Source organism: Lissotriton helveticus, chromosome 1_2, assembly GCF_964261635.1.
Source record: "Lissotriton helveticus chromosome 1_2, aLisHel1.1, whole genome shotgun sequence".
NCBI classification, from domain to species: domain Eukaryota; kingdom Metazoa; phylum Chordata; class Amphibia; order Caudata; family Salamandridae; genus Lissotriton; species Lissotriton helveticus.
The window spans coordinates 323,166,916-323,184,959 of NC_136058.1; the positions used below are offsets into that span (position 1 = coordinate 323,166,916).

General features: G+C 47.6%; 4 non-coding genes across 4 annotated transcripts; 1 reads left to right on the forward strand and 3 right to left on the reverse strand.

Moving 5' to 3' along the window:
- Positions 1 to 1,723: 1,723 nt before the first annotated feature.
- TRNAQ-UUG (transfer RNA glutamine (anticodon UUG)) lies at positions 1,724 to 1,795 on the reverse strand. The gene has a single exon. It is a non-coding gene; the product is annotated as a tRNA-Gln (tRNA).
- A 942-nt stretch (positions 1,796 to 2,737) lies between these two features.
- Positions 2,738 to 2,809, reverse strand: TRNAE-UUC (transfer RNA glutamic acid (anticodon UUC)). The gene has a single exon. It is a non-coding gene; the product is annotated as a tRNA-Glu (tRNA).
- Positions 2,810 to 9,764: 6,955 nt separating this feature from the next.
- On the forward strand, positions 9,765 to 9,836 carry TRNAP-AGG (transfer RNA proline (anticodon AGG)). The gene has a single exon. It is a non-coding gene; the product is annotated as a tRNA-Pro (tRNA).
- Positions 9,837 to 9,954: 118 nt separating this feature from the next.
- On the reverse strand, positions 9,955 to 10,026 carry TRNAP-UGG (transfer RNA proline (anticodon UGG)). Its single transcript has one exon. It is a non-coding gene; the product is annotated as a tRNA-Pro (tRNA).
- Between the last annotated feature and the right edge of the window lie 8,018 nt (positions 10,027 to 18,044).

Sequence of the window (18,044 nt, forward strand, 5' to 3'; positions counted from 1 at the left end):
GGCCAAGGTAGCCCTTTTATATTTGCAAATGGCCCACGACCCCCTGACCTTACTCTCTATCACAAGTTTTTTAAGATTGGCAGTCAAGCTAAAAGAGACAAGAGAGATGGGTTGAAGGACCCCCCCCCCACCCCAAGGTAACCACGAGTAAAAACTGTGGGGAGGGGACCAGAATTAAAGGGATTGTAAATAGATCAACTTGTGGAAGCATTTTGGAATGAAGAATGTATATATATGATATTGTTTTAAAATTGCACTTTTATGGTGTTTTCCAATGCCGAATAAAGTTTCTTGATTGATTGACTGCTGCACTTCGCTACGCGTATTTGCACTGTGCTACGTGCAGTTCGTGTAGTGCGAAGTAGCGCAAACTTCACAAACTACGCGAGCGTAGCGTAGTGCTTTGCCCAGGACTAATACACACCTACACCTCCAGGTTAGGCTAAGTACATTTAGGCAAATTACTTAGGGCGAGCATTTTAGGAATATGCCAGTGCTACTGTTTTTATCTGAACTGCTTATGTTCATCTTATTATCACTATGGTAGACATGTAGATACTATTCACTATATTAGTACTAGCAATCTTTCGTATGCTTCTGTCTCCTGATTGTCGCAGCACATATGTTTTACTCAAGGTTGTCGCTGGACCAATAAATACTTATTGAAAAGTCCTAACCACCATCCTGTGTATTTTCTGAGAGAGGGCAAGCACGAGTGTCTGAGCAAAATGTACTGTACTGTTTTCCATGATCCCTGAGGAATCAAGGTTGTCATGTTCAGTGGTTTCCAGAAACTACCTACACCACTGTAGAATACAGGTGGGTGATAGTGGCACCTTAGAGCTAACTGGTCTAACGAATGACATATCCTGTGGGGGTGTCGGGAAGCGGTCGGGACACCAAGCCCTCAGTTTAGGTTATCCAAAACATGCGGGTCCTGGGGGACTCCTAGGAACTACACGACAATCCTCCCAATGCACCTCGGGACCATCATCTCACTTCCAGAATTCCAAATGGTTCTCATGATCTGGCTGTTCGAATAAGCCTCTGAGGCTTTAAGTGCCTGGAAACCCTATTGGGTGATTAGCCGCACGTATAATTCCTGATTGATATATTGACTCTCTTACCTCTATCTCCTTAATATTATCCACCACAGCCGACACGCTTCTTCTTTGTTTGCTCCCTCTGTTCCGCAAACGTGCTGCGACTGCAGCTGCCACCCCACCTGATGCTTTTCTCGACGGTCTGACCATACCAATCTACACCTGTTCAGGAACGCCCAGCTTCAATAAATCCTCCCTACCAGTTGCACACAACATGGACATTGCTTCCCTCACCACGTCACTACTTGCCATCACCTTTATTTATAAGTGCTAATATTAATGAAGCCTTTAAAAAATATGACCTATACTAAAATATACCTCAAATATTTCCGAACTACCTGGATGGAAATGGCTCCATGGTGTGCCTAACTACCTCATGCTGCCCTACTTATACATGTTATATCTTAACCCCGCTCCTTCATAACTCCACCTCTTCCCAGTCCTGCCTGGTTGTCCTGTGCCACCTGCACAAAGTCACACCAGGGGGAGATAGGGTCCCATCAATGTCAGTAGGCCACAGAGACCACGAGAATAAAAACAGGAAGAGATACAAATGGCTTTTCTGCTCACTGCTGAAGACCTAAAATAATTTTTGTTAAATCTACTAAAAACACTAAATTAGGTTCCACCGAGATTCGAACTCGGATCGCTGGATTCAAAGTCCAGAGTGCTAACCATTACACCATGGAACCACCTGTTCTTACTGTCCTCACTTTTTCATTATGAAAAAACAGTGTGGTGCAGTCAGTCACTATTTTCCTGATCCATTCTTTTTAGTGTATTTCAAACTTTACATAGTCAACAGAGCGCAACTAAAGAGGAGAATTTTACAACTAAGTGTTACAAAAAAAATAAACTTACAAGTGGATAGAAATAAAATGAAGCATCTAATACTTTACAATGTCCTTTTAGATCCATGCCCAAGACGTGTTGCTCTGCTGAGCAACCTCTGGTGTGTAATGCTACAGGCGGCCTCCAGCCCTGCCTTTCAGAGACCAGCAGTGAGAGCACAAACCGCACCGGTGCAAACTGTGGACGCTGCAAACAGCGGCTGCAAACTCACAGCTGATGGAAAACACTCGAACTCCTCAAGACTTAAACCCCTGGGGCACATTAACAAGCCCCTTAGGTCACTTTTAACAGGGAAAAGTGACGCAAGGGGCTTGCAAATCTGCCCCCGGGAAACCAACACAGCGCGAGTTTAATGTCACTAAACAAACAAACAACACAGCGGGTTGTAAACAGACACTGAAGCGCCTCTCCCACAGCCTGGGCGGAGCAGGAAATAGACGAGCATTTCACACGGTGAGAGCTCAGGAAACTGGTGATTTCGTTTTAATTCCCCGAGGTATTTTTATAATCTGTACTTTTTTGTTGTGCAATAAAATAAAAAGAGCGAACACCTCTTCATATTATTAACCTGTTGTTAGTTCCTCAAGGTCCTTAATATATAGCAGCTGTGCAGGAAGGGCTGGGGCGGGAACAGGAGCTGTGGGTTTGGTTCAAACCTCAAAGGGCTTTAGACTGACGGAAGCGGAAGACGAAGTAAGAGCGCTTTACTAGGACTTTAGGGGCATTTAGGTTTAGAAGGAACGAAAAAAGCAAAAAATGTCAGGGCAAGAAAAAAGAATATCTTCCCATACCGGGAGTCGAACCCGGGCCGCCTGGGTGAAAACCAGGAATCCTAACCGCTAGACCATATGGGAGGCTGGTTGACTAGGACACAGGTCTTTATACAAACACAGGCTTCTAGCCCGTCAGTGCCGTCTCCAACCTTCAGTGATTTACCCATGCCTGCACTAGGAGAAGGAAAGACAAGAAATAAGGGGACAAACTTCACTCTAATTTGGAGCCGGATCATTCCTTTCCCTCAGTCTGGCCTCTGCTCGTCATTCTTCACAACATAGAGGGTATCAGGCTCTTGCTGAAGGTGACAGAGGAACATTCAATGTGAACACAGACAGCACTGCACATCACGCAGACAACATCACTGCAGCACTGCACTGAGTCATTTTCACTGCAGTACTCGGGCAGTGTGATCCTAACAGCAGCACTGCACGCTCACCCTCACTGCAGAACTCTACTTGGTAACACAGTGCAGCTCTACACGGTGCATGCATGCTCACTGGCCCGATTCCGGCGGGATGCACCCGATTTTTGGGGGCAACAACCTTCTTTTCTTTCGGCTATCTTCAGCCTGAACAGCATCTGTTTCAATAGAAGTGAAAGGGGTAAATACATTCTCCCAATTGTGTGTTTTAGACTCTCCCACCTCCCTCCTCTAAAATGTTGGCATGTATGCACAGAGTGACTGTCACTGTAGCAATGCACATGGTGGCACTGACTCAGTACAGCACTGCAGACTATGCCCTCACTGCATCACTCGACAGGGATCTCACTGCAGCATTAGAGAGACCTCACTGCAGAACTGAACAGCGTCCCTCCAGTATACCAAGACACCCCCACAGCAGCACAGCACAGAGTGACAGTCATTATTACTGCACTGGAGAGACCTCACTGCAGAACTGTAGAGCCTGGCCCTCACTGCAGGGCTGAACAGCGTCTCTCCAGTATACCAAGATACCCCCACAGCGTATACCAAGACACCCTCACAGCAGCACTGCACAGAGTCACAGTCATTATTACTGCACTGGAGAGACCTCACTGCAGAACTGTAGAGCCTGACCCTCACTGCAGGGCTGAACAGCGTCCCTCCAGTATACCAAGACACCCTCACAGCAGCACTGCACAGAGTGACAGTCATTATTACTGCACTGGAGAGACCTCACTGCAGAACTGTAGAGCCTGACCCTCACTGCAGGGCTGCACAGTGTCCCTCCAGTATAACAAGACACTCTCAAAGCAGCACTGCGCAGAGTGACAGTCATTATTACTGCCCTGGAGAGACCTCACTGTAGAGCGTGACCCTCACTGCAGGGCTGCACAGTGTCCCTCCATACAGCAGTATACCAAGACACCCTCACAGCAGCACTGCACAGAGTGACAGTCATTATTACTGCACTGGAGAGACCTCACTGCAGAACTGTAGAGCCTGACCCTCACTGCAGGGCTGCACAGTGTCCCTCCAGTATAACAAGACACTCTCACAGCAGCACTGCACAGTGACAGTCATTATTACTGCACTGGAGAGACCTCACTGTAGAGCGTGACCCTCACTGCAGGGCTGCACAGAACGGCCCTCGGCGCAGTACTACACAAAGAAACGCTTAATGGAGAAATGCACAGAATAATACTCATTACCACACTACAAACAGTACCCCCCTCAGCGTCACTGCACTAGAGGGCAACACTGTAAGGTGATAATCATTACATCACTGTACAGATAGACTCTAATTACAGCACTGCACACTGTCTGCAGCACTGCACACTGTCTGCTCCTCTGCAGCACTGCACACTGTGGCCTCCTCTGCAGCACTGCACACTGTCTCCTCCTCTGCAGCACTGCACACTGTGGCCTCCTCTGCAGCACTGCACACTTTGGCTCGCTCTGCAGCACTGCACACTGTGGCCTCCTCTGCAACACTACACACTGTGGCTTCCTCTGCAGCACTGCACACTGTCTCCTCCTCTGCAGCACTGCACACTGTGGCCTCCTCTGCAGCACTGCACACGGTGGCCTCCTCTGCAGCACTGCACACTGTGGCCTCCTCTGCAGCACTGCACACTGTGGCCTCCCCTGCAGCACTGCACACGGTGGCCTCCCCTGCAGCACTGCACACTGTGACCTCCTCTGCAGCACTGCACACTGTGGCCTCCTCTGCAGAACTGCACACGGTGGCCTCCTCTGCAGCACTGCACACGGTGGCCTCCTCTGCAGCACTGCACACTGTGGCCTCCTCTGCAGCACTGCACACGGTGGCCTCCTCTGCAGCACTGCACACTGTGACCTCCTCTGCAGCACTGCACACTGTGGCCTCCTCTGCAGCACTGCACACTGTGGCCTCCCCTACAGCACTGCACACGGTGGCCTCCCCTGCAGCACTGCACACTGTGACCTCCTCTGCAGCACTGCACACTGTAGCCTCCCCTGCAGCACTGCACACGGTGGCCTCCTCTGCAGCACTGCACACGGTGGCCTCCTCTGCAGCACTGCACATGGTGGCCTCCTCTGCAGCACTGCACACGGTGGCCTCCCCTGCAGCACTGCACACTGTGACCTCCTCTGCAGCACTGCACACTGTGGCCTCCCCTACAGCACTGCACACGGTGGCCTCCCCTGCAGCACTGCACACTGTGACCTCCTCTGCAGCACTGCACACTGTAGCCTCCCCTGCAGCACTGCACACGGTGGCCTCCTCTGCAGCACTGCACACGGTGGCCTCCTCTGCAGCACTGCACACGGTGGCCTCCTCTGCAGCACTGCACACGGTGGCCTCCCCTGCAGCACTGCACACGGTGGCCTCCCCTGCAGCACTGCACACTGTGACCTCTTCTGCAGCACTGCACACTGTGACCTCCCCTACAGCACTGCACACGGTGGCCTCCCCTGCAGCACTGCACACTGTTACCTCCTCTGCAGCACTGCACACTGTGGCCTCCCCTACAGCACTGCACACGGTGGCCTCCCCTGCAGCACTGCACACTGTGACCTCCTCTGCAGCACTGCACACTGTAGCCTCCCCTGCAGCACTGCACACGGTGGCCTCCTCTGCAGCACTGCACACGGTGGCCTCCTCTGCAGCACTGCACACGGTGGCCTCCTCTGCAGCACTGCACACGGTGGCCTCCCCTACAGCACTGCACACGGTGGCCTCCTCTGCAGCACTGCACACTGTGGCCTCCCCTACAGCACTGCACACGGTGGCCTCCTCTGCAGCACTGCACACTGTGGCCTCCTCTGCAGCACTGCACACGGTGGCCTCCTCTGCAGCACTGCACACTGTGACCTCCTCTGCAGCACTGCACACTGTAGCCTCCCCTGCAGCACTGCACACGGTGGCCTCCTCTGCAGCACTGCACACGGTGGCCTCCTCTGCAGCACTGCACACTGTGGCCCCCTCTGCAGCACTGCATATTCACCCTCACTGCAGGAATGCAGACTGTAAATAATGACTGTACTAATAAGTGCATTGAAACGAGTCCCCCCCCCCCCTATTCCAGCGCTGCGAAGGACGAGCTTCTGATAGGATTGCACACACTGGCCCTCTGTGTGGCCCTCATCACCGCACTGCAGACTCTCACTGTGCACTGCTCGTGACAGAAGCACTGTCTATGGCAGAGGTCTTCAATCTGTGGGGCGCGACCCCCAGGGGGGTCGTGGAGTCCTGGTAAGGGGGTCGCCGATTCTGTCAGAGTGCAGTTCCTGGCGTCGGGCTGATTGAGGGTGCTCACGGCGGAGGCCTTATTCACACCAAGGTGTGAAAAACATGAAAGCCTCATTAACAAGTAAAGGTCTTTTGAAGACCTGTGAAGTACTCGGGTGTGCCTTTGTATATGTCCCTGAGGCTGTTTCAGCAGGGCTCACATACACGAGCTGGGGGGGCTGGGGGAGGAGGCTGTAGCCCTTTGAGTTCAATGGACTTCGCTGTGGAGTTTATTTTAATTTGTAACGTTTTATATAGCGCTAGTTTAACCTGTAGGTATCTTAGTGTGCCAGTGGAATGGTGGCTGCTGGTCTCGCCTGCTTTCTGCCACCTCTCCTGGGTCCCACCCCCCCTCGCACTCCGTTGTCTGTGCATTTTCGCACACCCCTGCCCGCATTCTGCTTTCGCACCACCCTCCCCCTGCCAGCACTCCGCTGTCCGTGATCTTTTGCCCCCCCCCCCACCCGCATGATAATTGGGATTTCTGTGTGAGAATGACAACACTCGTTTGAAACAAACAGACATGGAGAAAACCTTTCAATCATCCTTTGGATTGTCTGTTGCATGACATTACCTGCAAAAGGGATTTTGTAAGCCTCTCCGCATTATAACTGGGGGTGTTCAAAGTCTGCTTAACTTCCTTTGCACAATTATGCGAAATTTCAGCAATTGTGTTCGGAATTCAAAACTGGCATTTGATGATGTTTGTAGCTTTAGACAGGAAGATGCATTTTGTGCATAAAAAAGTGTTAAATAAACACGCACATTAGCTGCCCGCACTCTGTCATTCGGGTTGTTTACATGTATACATGTGTGTGTGTGTATGTATGTATGTATGTATGTATGTATGTATGTATATATATAAATATATATATGGATAGATGTGTGAAAAGGTGGGTGGGTGGAGGATGAATGGATGGATGAAAGGGTGGATGGATGAAGGATGGATGGATAAAAGGTTGCATTGATGGATGTGTGAAAAGGTGGGGGATGAATGGTGGGTGGATGGATGGATGAAAGGGTGGATGGATGAAGGATGAATGTATGTAAGGATTGAAGGATGAAAGGGTGGGTGGATGGATGGATGGATGGATGGAAGGATGAAAGGATGGATGGATGTGTGAAAAGGTGGATTGAGGATGGATGGATGGATGAAAGGGTGGATGGATGAAAGGGTGGATGGATGAAGGATGAATGGAAGGATGAAAGGGTAGATGGATGTAAGGATGAAAGGATGGATGTGTGAAAAGGTGGGTGGATGAATGATGAGTGGATGGATGGATGAATGATGAGTGGATGGATGAATGATGAGTGGATGGATGAATGATGAGTGGATGGATGTAAAGATGAGTGGATGGATGTAAAGATGAAAGGGTGGATGGATGGATGTGTGAAAAGGTGGATGGAGGATGGATGGATGGATGAAAGGGTGGGTGGATGGATGAAGGATGGATGTATGGATGAAAGGGTGGATGGATATATGGATGGAATAATGAAAGGATGGATGAATTATGTATGGATGGAAGGATGAAAGGGTGGATGGATGAAGGATGGATAAAAGGGTGGATGGATGAAGGATGGATAAAAGGTTGCATGGATGAATGATGGATGGATGTGTGAAAAGGTGGGTGGATGGGTGGATGGATGGACGGGTGGATAGGTAAAGGATGGATGTATGGATGGAAGGATGAAAGGGTGGATGGATGTATGGATGGATAAAAGGTTGCATGGATGAATGATGGATGGATGTGTGAAAAGGCGGGTGGATGAATAATGGGTGGATGGACGGGCGGATAGGTAAAGGATGGATGCATGGATGGAAGGATGAAAGGATGGATGGATGATGGATGTATGGATGGAAGGAAGGAAGGATGAAAGGGTGGATGGGTGAAGGATGGATGAATGATGGATGGATGGATGGATGGATGGATGTGATGAGGTCTAACAGGCGCATTTATGGTTGTAGATAGTTGTTGATGATGAGGAGTACCAGTTTCTAAAATCTTTTGTCGGAAGGGGGTCCTTACGCCTAAAAAGGTTTTACAAGGGGGTCCTGGCATCAAAAAGTTTGAAGACCTCTGGTCTATGGTGACCCTCCTCATCTACTGCACCGGGCGAGCATCGCGAACACGAGATTCATTATGTCGTTTTCCACTTTTCGGCGTGAGGTGTAAAATGCTCATGTTAATAGGTTTACAAACCACTTGGACATAAAACAAAAGCAAAATAGCCAGTGCATCCGGCCAAAAGCATGACCTGGTGTAACTGGCAGGACCTCAGAGAGAGTCAGAGGGGCTGGGTCGGCGCTGCAGCAGTAGCGCCTACACCTCGAGAGGAGCTGTGCCGGTGTTTCCATTTCTCAGACTGGGGGTCTCAGAGACTAAAGGGGAGTGGACGCCCGGCAGCGAGAGAGGCACTTCAAGCCTTCTGGGCGTCATACACGGCAACAGATTCACCCCAGCCGGTATGATGGGTCCCTGAAGCGGGGTGGCCACCAGAGAGTCTACTGGGGGTCACGAGGGTTCCCCTGCACCCCGAGAGTTGTGACGGGTGGAGACACACGCTGCTCTCCTTGCAGCTACCCTCTCTCCTAGAGTAATCTGTAGAGTCTTGCGGTTACTGTGTCCTTACACTTCCCAATGTTGAATATTTATTTTTATTTTATTGTATTTGTTTTTATATAGCGCGGACTTTACCCGAAGGGTCAGAGCGCTTCACAATAGGAACAGTAGTGATACACGAGGAGAACATTGCAAGTCAGCATGTTACAAGAGCAAACGTTACGTTACATGAGGCAATAGTGACAATTGTGCATGTATCAAGAGCAAACAGAATACAAGAGGTAGCAAACCATACAATACAAGAGGGAAAACGACGTGTGCCTTTTACAAAGGAGTACAAAATACAAGTAGAAGTATAATACTGCAATAAATGGCAGACTCTCAAACCACAACACACTGGGAAGGCACTTCTATAGTCATGTAAACAGAATTGTCTATAATGTAAGGCCTACCTACAGATAATAGAGAGGGGGCCCGTCTGTAGCAGCCCTGGGAGCTGGTTGTGGTGACTCTGGCAGCAGGTGATGCTGCTGAGAGCATTTGGAAGTGTCTTTCAAGGAGGCGAGGAGGTGGTGGTCCGGAGCTGAGGCGGAAGCAGACATATTCTGAAGTCAGTGCCTCTCTCAGTCAGAGGTCTTCTGGGTTCAGCCTTTGAGGCTTTCAGTGTGACTTTCAAGGCGCGGGAGAATCCAGAAAAATCAAAAACAAAAGACAGCGCCACAATTCTGAAGCTGTTTCGAGTACATAGAAGGCTGTGTAGACGACTGTAAACATCTGGCTCGTTGGTCTAGGGGTATGATTCTCGCTTAGGGTGCGAGAGGTCCCGGGTTCAAATCCCGGACGAGCCCCATTTTAGAAAACATTTACAGAATATTTTAAGTCAATCAATTTAAAAGTGGGAAATGTAATAAAAATAATATAACAGTAACAATTAAAAAAAGAAAAAAATTGATGGGGGAAAAAAGTGGGCTCGTCCGGGATTTGAACCCGGGACCTCTCGCACCCAAAGCGAGAATCATACCCCTAGACCAACGAGCCAGCTGATGATAGTTGTGTGGAGCAGATTTCTAGTACATGTCTGCCGTCCACATCCTGTACCATTCAGTGGTCATTTCAAGTGCAATTAGGGATGTAGGGGCAGTAGGTTCCTATTTAAACCCCATATCACTGTAACTGGGCATAAACGTTAAATCACAGAGGAGGAGCTGTGGGAAGAGCTGGCCTCAGGCGGCGGGAGGGGCCTGTCGCCTTGGCTACAGATATATGAGGCCATCAATATATGAGGCCATCACACACTAGCGGTGAAATGGAAAATGCGCACTGGATCCATAGTGTTTAGTGGGAATTAAGGCTTCTAGGCACTCACCAGCGTGAGCGAGGGTTCCTGGTTAAGAGGCAGCAGTTAAACAAGTAGATCTGAGAGAGGCTATTGAAGGACACGACAAAGAAGCAGTGCCTTAATTGACATTTACACGTTTGTTTTAAGTATGCATGTGAAATTCGTATGCTTGTGCATGTAAAGTTGTTACTTCTATATGCAAACACATCCATTTCAATATTCTCGTTTAATTTACCAAGTGGTCAGCGTGGAGGGGCTGATTGAGGTCTCTCTGAGGGGAATCAGGAAGGGAGGGGCGGGGTGAGGGTGGGTGCAATTTTACCTGCTCGGATTGGTTGACGTCGATGACGTCAGTGTTTAAAGTGTCAGCTCCGTGTCTGCAGGGGCGTAACACAGGCCCCCGCAACCCACGCGGTGCGGGGGGGCCCCGGGCTCCCGCGCGGGGCCCCCCTCACCCAGTCTCATAGTCATCGAAGCCGGCATCAAGCTACTTGCAAGCCTCCAGTCTGTGCGGCCACCTGCACCATTTAAGTCATGATTGAACTTGAAGTTCCACTATGAATTAAATGGTGCGCACTGTGGCAGCCTCCCGCCCTCTATATAAATGAAATTGTGCGCCCCGCGCACGCCACAGCCAGCAGCAGCGGCCTCTTCATTATTTAAATGGTGCCGTGGCCTTTAATTGGGTGGTGCGCACGCCCGGCTAGGCCACACGGGACTTTCACTTCTTTCCGCGCGCACTGACGTGAACTAGAAGCCCAAACACTCGAGTCGCTGTGCGTGCGGTACAACAGTGTGGAGATCACATCGCCTGTGCTCCGGTGTGCCACTGTTTTATTTATCAGGCTGCTGGCGGATTTATTGTGTCAGAGGGGTCTTCCTAAATTAGACTAATAAACGCCAATCCCACCCAAACTCAGTCACGTGATGGAGTTGGCGTCACTGCAGTTCTTTTATCAAATGTGGTCACGTTGGATGTCCTGGCTCCTCTGCGCCTTCTATATTCTGGAGAGCAGGTCAAAGGCTATGACCGTTATGTTTGCAACCAGCTGCTCAGCTCCCGAACGAAACTGAATCCACCAGCAGCAATCGGCCCCTAGGTAACCTGATTTAGAAATAATGCCACGTTTTACTGTATGTTGTTGCACTCCAAATGTGAGATTTGTTAGATTATAGTTTAAAATCGGTAATATGTGTTCATTCTACTCGTGCTCACTTACCAACGCAACCCCGCAGGCCATTGTGTACTCTGCCATGTGTGTGGCAGAGTACACAGCGCAATCTCGTCCGGGGCAGATTCTCAGACCGATCACCTATGTCGGACTGGCCACCCCGAAGCTCCGGGGCAAACCTGCCATCATCAGCAAAAACAAGACTCCCACGTGACGTTTGAGACAGCCCCGACATTGGGGTGGGTGTGACAGAGAAGAAAAGATTCATAGATTCGGGCTTGGCAACTTTTTTACCTGTTTCATTGGGGTACCGTGCCCCAGAGTGACGCATTATAAGAAAATCCAAACCCTCAAAACAATTTTGACTTTATCTTAAATTCCCTAAACGTATTTGTATTTTCCATACGATGTTGTTTCTGCAGTGTTTTCATGAAACAGATATGAATCTACTACAGCGCACTCTGTTGGTTGGTTATAGGCATCTGAGCTAGTTAAAGCTTGTAAGTGAGTATTATGGGGCATTATAGAGAGCTGTGTGGCTGAGGCTGAAGGCATGGAGAGCTTCCCACAATGGGTTGAATTAAGGTGTTTACACTATCAAGCTTTGGCCTCTCTGTAGAGAGATGTTCACATGTAGGCCAATTGTGATTTTATTTTATACAAAAATGTGTGCAGGAGTAATATGTAAATGTCGAAATATTGATTGCATTAAAAAAAGTGTGAATTAAGATGAGGGAAGAGCGGGTGGGTAGGTGTGTGATGAAGGGGCAATACAAGTAGTGCATGCAGGACATATTGAAAAACAAATGAGGATGAGGGAAGAGATGATGCAATACATGCAGATTAAGGTTTTAAAAAAGATGTGGTGAAAAAGAGGGAACAAATGGCTAACGGTGAAAGACTGCAGATAAAAGCAGTGTGAAGAGAGAACAGGAGAGATTGGAAACTTCTTAGACCAGCAGCCCTTTCACAGATCTTAGTAATGGTTAATTACTACTTAAATTTACTTGCGAGAAAGTGTCACTCAGAGTGTTGCTCATTTGATGTAGAATTTCACTCATACGCAGGGCCACTGCAATTATGCGGCAGGGGAGGGTCAAATCATGCAGCAGAGTTGAGTAAATTAAGGGGACCAGAAAAAGCAAATTATGCGGCACATTTTGTGATGGTACTAATTCATTAATTTGACATTTTTAAGCTTGTTTACATTGTGTGGGGATTAGTTGTGCCTCATTAGTACCTGTGTAACACCCATATATAGCAATACACTACCAGTCAACCTTTGGAATGGGCCTTCCACTTCGCTACAACAGGTGTCAATGTGTTTTTACTAACTTTTGAACCATCTGAGCTTGAAACATTTTTCTTATCTGTAGATTATGCAACAGATGCAGGATTATGTAGCAAATGTGGCAAATCTACAACTATGCAAAAATCACCGCACAATCGCATAATTCCGGTAGCCCTGCTCATTCGCACACTGACACCACCAAATTGTCACACTTAAGTAGTCTGCAAACTTGGCAGCTATGTTTCTGATGCTTTGCAGCATGTTTTAAGATCTCCTAGAGTTTCTCTTTGCTCAGATGGGTGTGATTGCTGATATTTATATGTTTCCTTTGCCTTTATTGCTTTATTTTTGCTCGCGAGAAAGTATCACTCATAGACGTTGAATTTCACTCATAATTACACTGAAATTATGAAAATGTCACACATAAGCAATATGCCCCAGGTGCCCGTGGGAGCCCAGGGCTGTTCACCTGCCCGGCCGCACAAGACGTCCGAGCTTTGACCCTCCTACGACCCTTGAGGTGTGAAACACCAGACTGTGAGGTAAAATGTAGTGATGGCGTCATTGTTATTAAAGGACTTACTTCCATATTCTTCCTTCACTTCCCTCCTGTTTTTGTTCCCCTCTCCGCCCTTTTACATCATGTATCTTCCTATTTACCCTTGGTTTGCCACCTGACCGGTTTTCTATCTGCACCATGTTGTGTTTCTTTGCTTTACTACTTTACACGCCACCAGTTAAAAAACAAACACAATCTCTTAACGCCGCTATTTTTAGCCCTCATCCAGACATTCTTCAAACTGTAAATATAAACAGAAATCTCTTTTAAGTCTGTTATAGAGATGCGCCATCGACATCTGACTAATAAAGTAAACAAAGGCAGAAAAGCCTTGTTACAAGTGTATTCATAAGATTTGTATACTGTCCTGTTCATTTTCACATCTAAGCCTTCGCATACTCTTAAAACTGCAATAAATGGTTGAAATGTGTCTATTAGAAAGGTGGCAAAGCATACCTAATCCACCCCCTCCTGTCTTCCGAGACGGACTTCTCAATTTTTCCTCCCTTTAGTTTTTAACACTCTTTGTATATGCCACCTTTTTAATCTTGTAAATTGGAAGATTTCGAGCATGAAATCGGGGGAATGTAGTTTCCTCGTCGACTTCTATTTAGACACAAGCAACGTAAGGCAGAAAACAGCTCAAATTAAGTTAGTTTTGGCTTTAAAAACCAGGAGTCTCCTGTCTGAATCGGGTCTGTTGGTATTTATGTCTTATATCGAACCATTCGTTCCTCTTACTGTCCTCCCATTCCTTGTCCGTTTAACGCTCCTTTCTTTAATCTTCCCCTCATTCTTTCCATACCTCCTGTCTTTGTCTCCCTCCCTTCCTCTTCGCATACTTTCTTTCTTTCCTTCAGTCGTTTTTTCTCTTTTCCTCTTCACTCAAGTTAGGCTGTGACCACTTACCTCGGAGTAATGTTCTGAAAGGCGTATGATGAAATTCTATAAAAAAAGGTCCTTTTCATTACTTAAAGATTTAAAATGTGTTAGTTTTCAGGATACAGCCCAGGAATGTGTATAAAACGTTAGGCTCGAGAATTTGTGATAAGTACGAGTTTTCTGTAACACTTTTTGCGAGTGGGATTCACACATTTAGAGTTTGGGAGTAGCCCTCAGTCGTATCAGGCTGAATGTCACACCTGGTGAGATGGGCCTAAACGTGAACTTTAAATATGACTGTTACAGCTCTGCTGTGTGCAGAGGAAACCTTCACCAAGTCTTCCGCCCCAGTGGAGCCCACCTACAGACCCCTTGTACTGCTCCACTATATTTATAAACCTTTAATGAATGGTTGGTGTTATTTTGAGGTGTGTAACTGTTTAAATGGTCAAACAACAAAAGAAGAGAGGTCTGGTCAAGCACAAAGCTACCAGATTTGGAGCAAAGAGATAAGAGGGTAATTTTGATCACAGTCACTCTATTTGAGTAGGAAAGCCCTCACACACCGACCTGGTCAGTGTCATGCTTCATCATCGGGCCCCACCGAAGAGACCGAGTGTCTCTTCGGTGTGCTGCGACGCCAGAAAGACTGCGGAGCTGGTCGTGTGGGGAGGACGTGTTGTGGAAATTGTAAAGTTAAAAGTGACTAACAGGGTATCAAAAAAACTTTTAATGAGTGATCCCTAAGACACGTGTAAGTGGTATATGTGTCTGAATTTAAGGGCCAAGGTTCTTAGGATTTTGATTAAATTCAGCTAAATACCACGAGTTTTAAAATTAATCAGTCAACATGTTTCTGCCTTACTTGTGGTATATATTCACCATGGCATTCTTCAGGACTATACCCCGGCGGTATGGACACTCTAATAGTCCACCCTGACCTGGGGACGTGTAGGTGAAAAAGGAAAAGTGAAAAAAGTGCTTAAAAATTAGAAGAGCAATTGCTCATTCCAAAAAACCCCAGTTTCAGGGGTGTATCAGCACTTTTAAAACAGGGTGCTACTAGCACCATGGGTCTCGGGAGGAGGATTGGAGCGCGCTTGGCACATCGCCCTCAGCGCTCACAACCCGCTTGTCAACCTGCAAGATTCCTCTAAACCGGACCCAGTCGGCGCGCCAAGCGCGCTCTAATCCTCCTCCCGAGACCCATGGTGCTAGTAGCGCCCTGTTTTAAAAGTGCTGATACACCCCTGAAACTGGGGTTTTTTGGAATGAGCAATTGCTCTTCTAATTTTTAAGCACTTTTTTCACTTTTCCTTTTTCACCTACACGTCCCCAGGTCAGGGTGGACTATTAGAGTGTCCATACCGCCGGGGTATAGTCCTGAAGAATGCCATGGTGAATATATACCACAAGTAAGGCAGAAACATGTTGACTGATTAATTTTAAAACTCGTGGTATTTAGCTGAATTTAATCAAAATCCTAAGAACCTTGGCCCTTAAATTCAGACACATATACCACTTACACGTGTCTTAGGGATCACTCATTAAAAGTTTTTTTGATACCCTGTTAGTCACTTTTAACTTTACAATTTCCACAACACGTCCTCCCCACACGACCAGCTCCGCAGTCTTTCTGGCGTCGCAGCACACCGAAGAGACACTCGGTCTCTTCGGTGGGGCCCGATGATGAAGCATGACACTGACCAGGTCGGTGTGTGAGGGCTTTCCTACTCAAATAGAGTGACTGTGATCAAAATTACCCTCTTATCTCTTTGCTCCAAATCTGGTAGCTTTGTGCTTGACCAGACCTCTCTTCTTTTGTTGTTTGATACTTAACTGGGGTGTAAGAGAGTGTCTCTGATTCTCCCTATCTCTCTCCTTGTTGATATATACTGTTTAAATGGTGTCACTTCTCATGTCACGAATGACAGCTTTTGTGACATCTCCTCCTGTAATGTCAATAAAAATTATTGTTTTTGATTCTTGAGAATTCTCAAAACTTCAGCAATCTGCCCCTTTGTCTCTCCTGATTGTATGTTACAGATGAGACCAAAAAGATTACTGCTCATGAGAACATGAACTCCTTGCTTCCTTCAGCCCTGTTGCTTGATCAAATACAGTCCAGACAAATCTCTTTTGGCCTTGCCAGTTGTGATTTGTGGTCATTTATGAAAATATTATGATGTAAATTTTAACCCATGTTGCACCGAGCAAGTGTAGGGAACAAGTCAGAGTTCACAAGTCAGGAAACAAACCAGACTTACTCGCATTTGATCGGTGCGTGATGGCCTTGAAAAGCATTCTGCTTTTAGCAGCATCATTGATGGTTTTGGTATAGTATTTTGGCTGATGTGATGACTTGTCTGCATGTTGCATAGAAGGACTTCAGGAGTATGAAGTTCAGTGACAGCTGGTGATCTTTGAAAGTAGTGGCGTGCAATACTTGTCTAGAATTAGAGTAAGCAAGCAAATTGAGCGAGTCCAGATTATTGTCTTGTAGGAGGATTATCCACCTCAATTGTGCCACGGCGACCTTTTTTCTTGAATGCCAGAACCATACAATATGCTATAGCTTGAGTTTTCCATTGTCTGAATCCATATATAGTAAGCAGAGGCGTAACACAGGCCCCCGCATCCCACGCGGTGCGGGGGGACACCGCGCTCCAAGGGCCCCGCGCGGGGCCCCCCACACCCGGTCTCACAGTCATCGAAGCCGGCATCAAGCTACTTGCAAGCCTCAAGAGACTTGTGATGCCTTTGTAAGGGAAGACCATTCTATCCACGATAGAGAAGCTGGTCCTGTGGACGAGAAAAATCCAAAATTATACTGATTACACAGACTAGCAAGTGTCTGGTCTTTGCTTCTCATCCCTCAATAGCGTTGAGGAAGAGTAGACTGTGTATTACACTTGGAACAGTATTCCCTAGGAACTAGCCCTCCTTCCTCTTTTGTCCCGAGTAGGGAACCATTAGCTAAATTTAACAGCTAGGATATATAGCTCTTTAAATTTAGCTTGTTGGCCACAAATCTGAACAAGGATCACAGCTCCAGAAATCTTGAGCCCAAATGTCCAGTTCTGAGCTGTCCGCCTGTGTAAAGGTTTTTCCAAATGATTGGGATACCGGTACCTGGGATAAAAAATAAACCCTGGCACTTAAGTAGTCTGTTTAGAGCGATTGGCTTTGCTCATGTAGTTCATACTTGTAAAATCTAAACATAGGGAGCCTATGTTTCAAGTGTACTGGCACTTTAACTGCAAGATACAGTAATCAACCTCCTTTTCAAAAACTCATTGTGTTTTAATTATGTTGAGTGTATGTCGAATTTACCACATCACAACAAAGCCTGCAACTTTTTGATACAAAGAATGGTTGTGCTAGACTTGTCGGGCATCTGTTGTGGGACTCTTTGTATCTGTCCTAAAAGATTGGGTGCTTTGATGCTCTGCATGTAGCAGTAGCGTAACAAAGGCCTCCGCAGGCCCCCGCAGTGCGTTTAGGCCCCTGCGCTACAGGGGTCCCTCTCAGCACAGTCCCCTGGCCTGTCCGCTCCTGAGTGGGTCCAGAGGGGGCCCCCTCAATATGCTTTGCAGGGGGGCCCCCTCAACTTTCGTTACGCCACTGCGTGTCTGGTCTTCAGTGCTGGGGGGGGGGAGCAGCGACCCCCAGCGAGGGTTCTGTCAGTGTGAGGGTGAAAGTGAGGAGAGACCTGGACGCCTGGTTATAAGACCTGTGAACTCACCAATAATGCAGAAAATACACCTCTCCTGTAACTGGACCCGGAGCAGTCACAGGATAGTACCAGGAGCC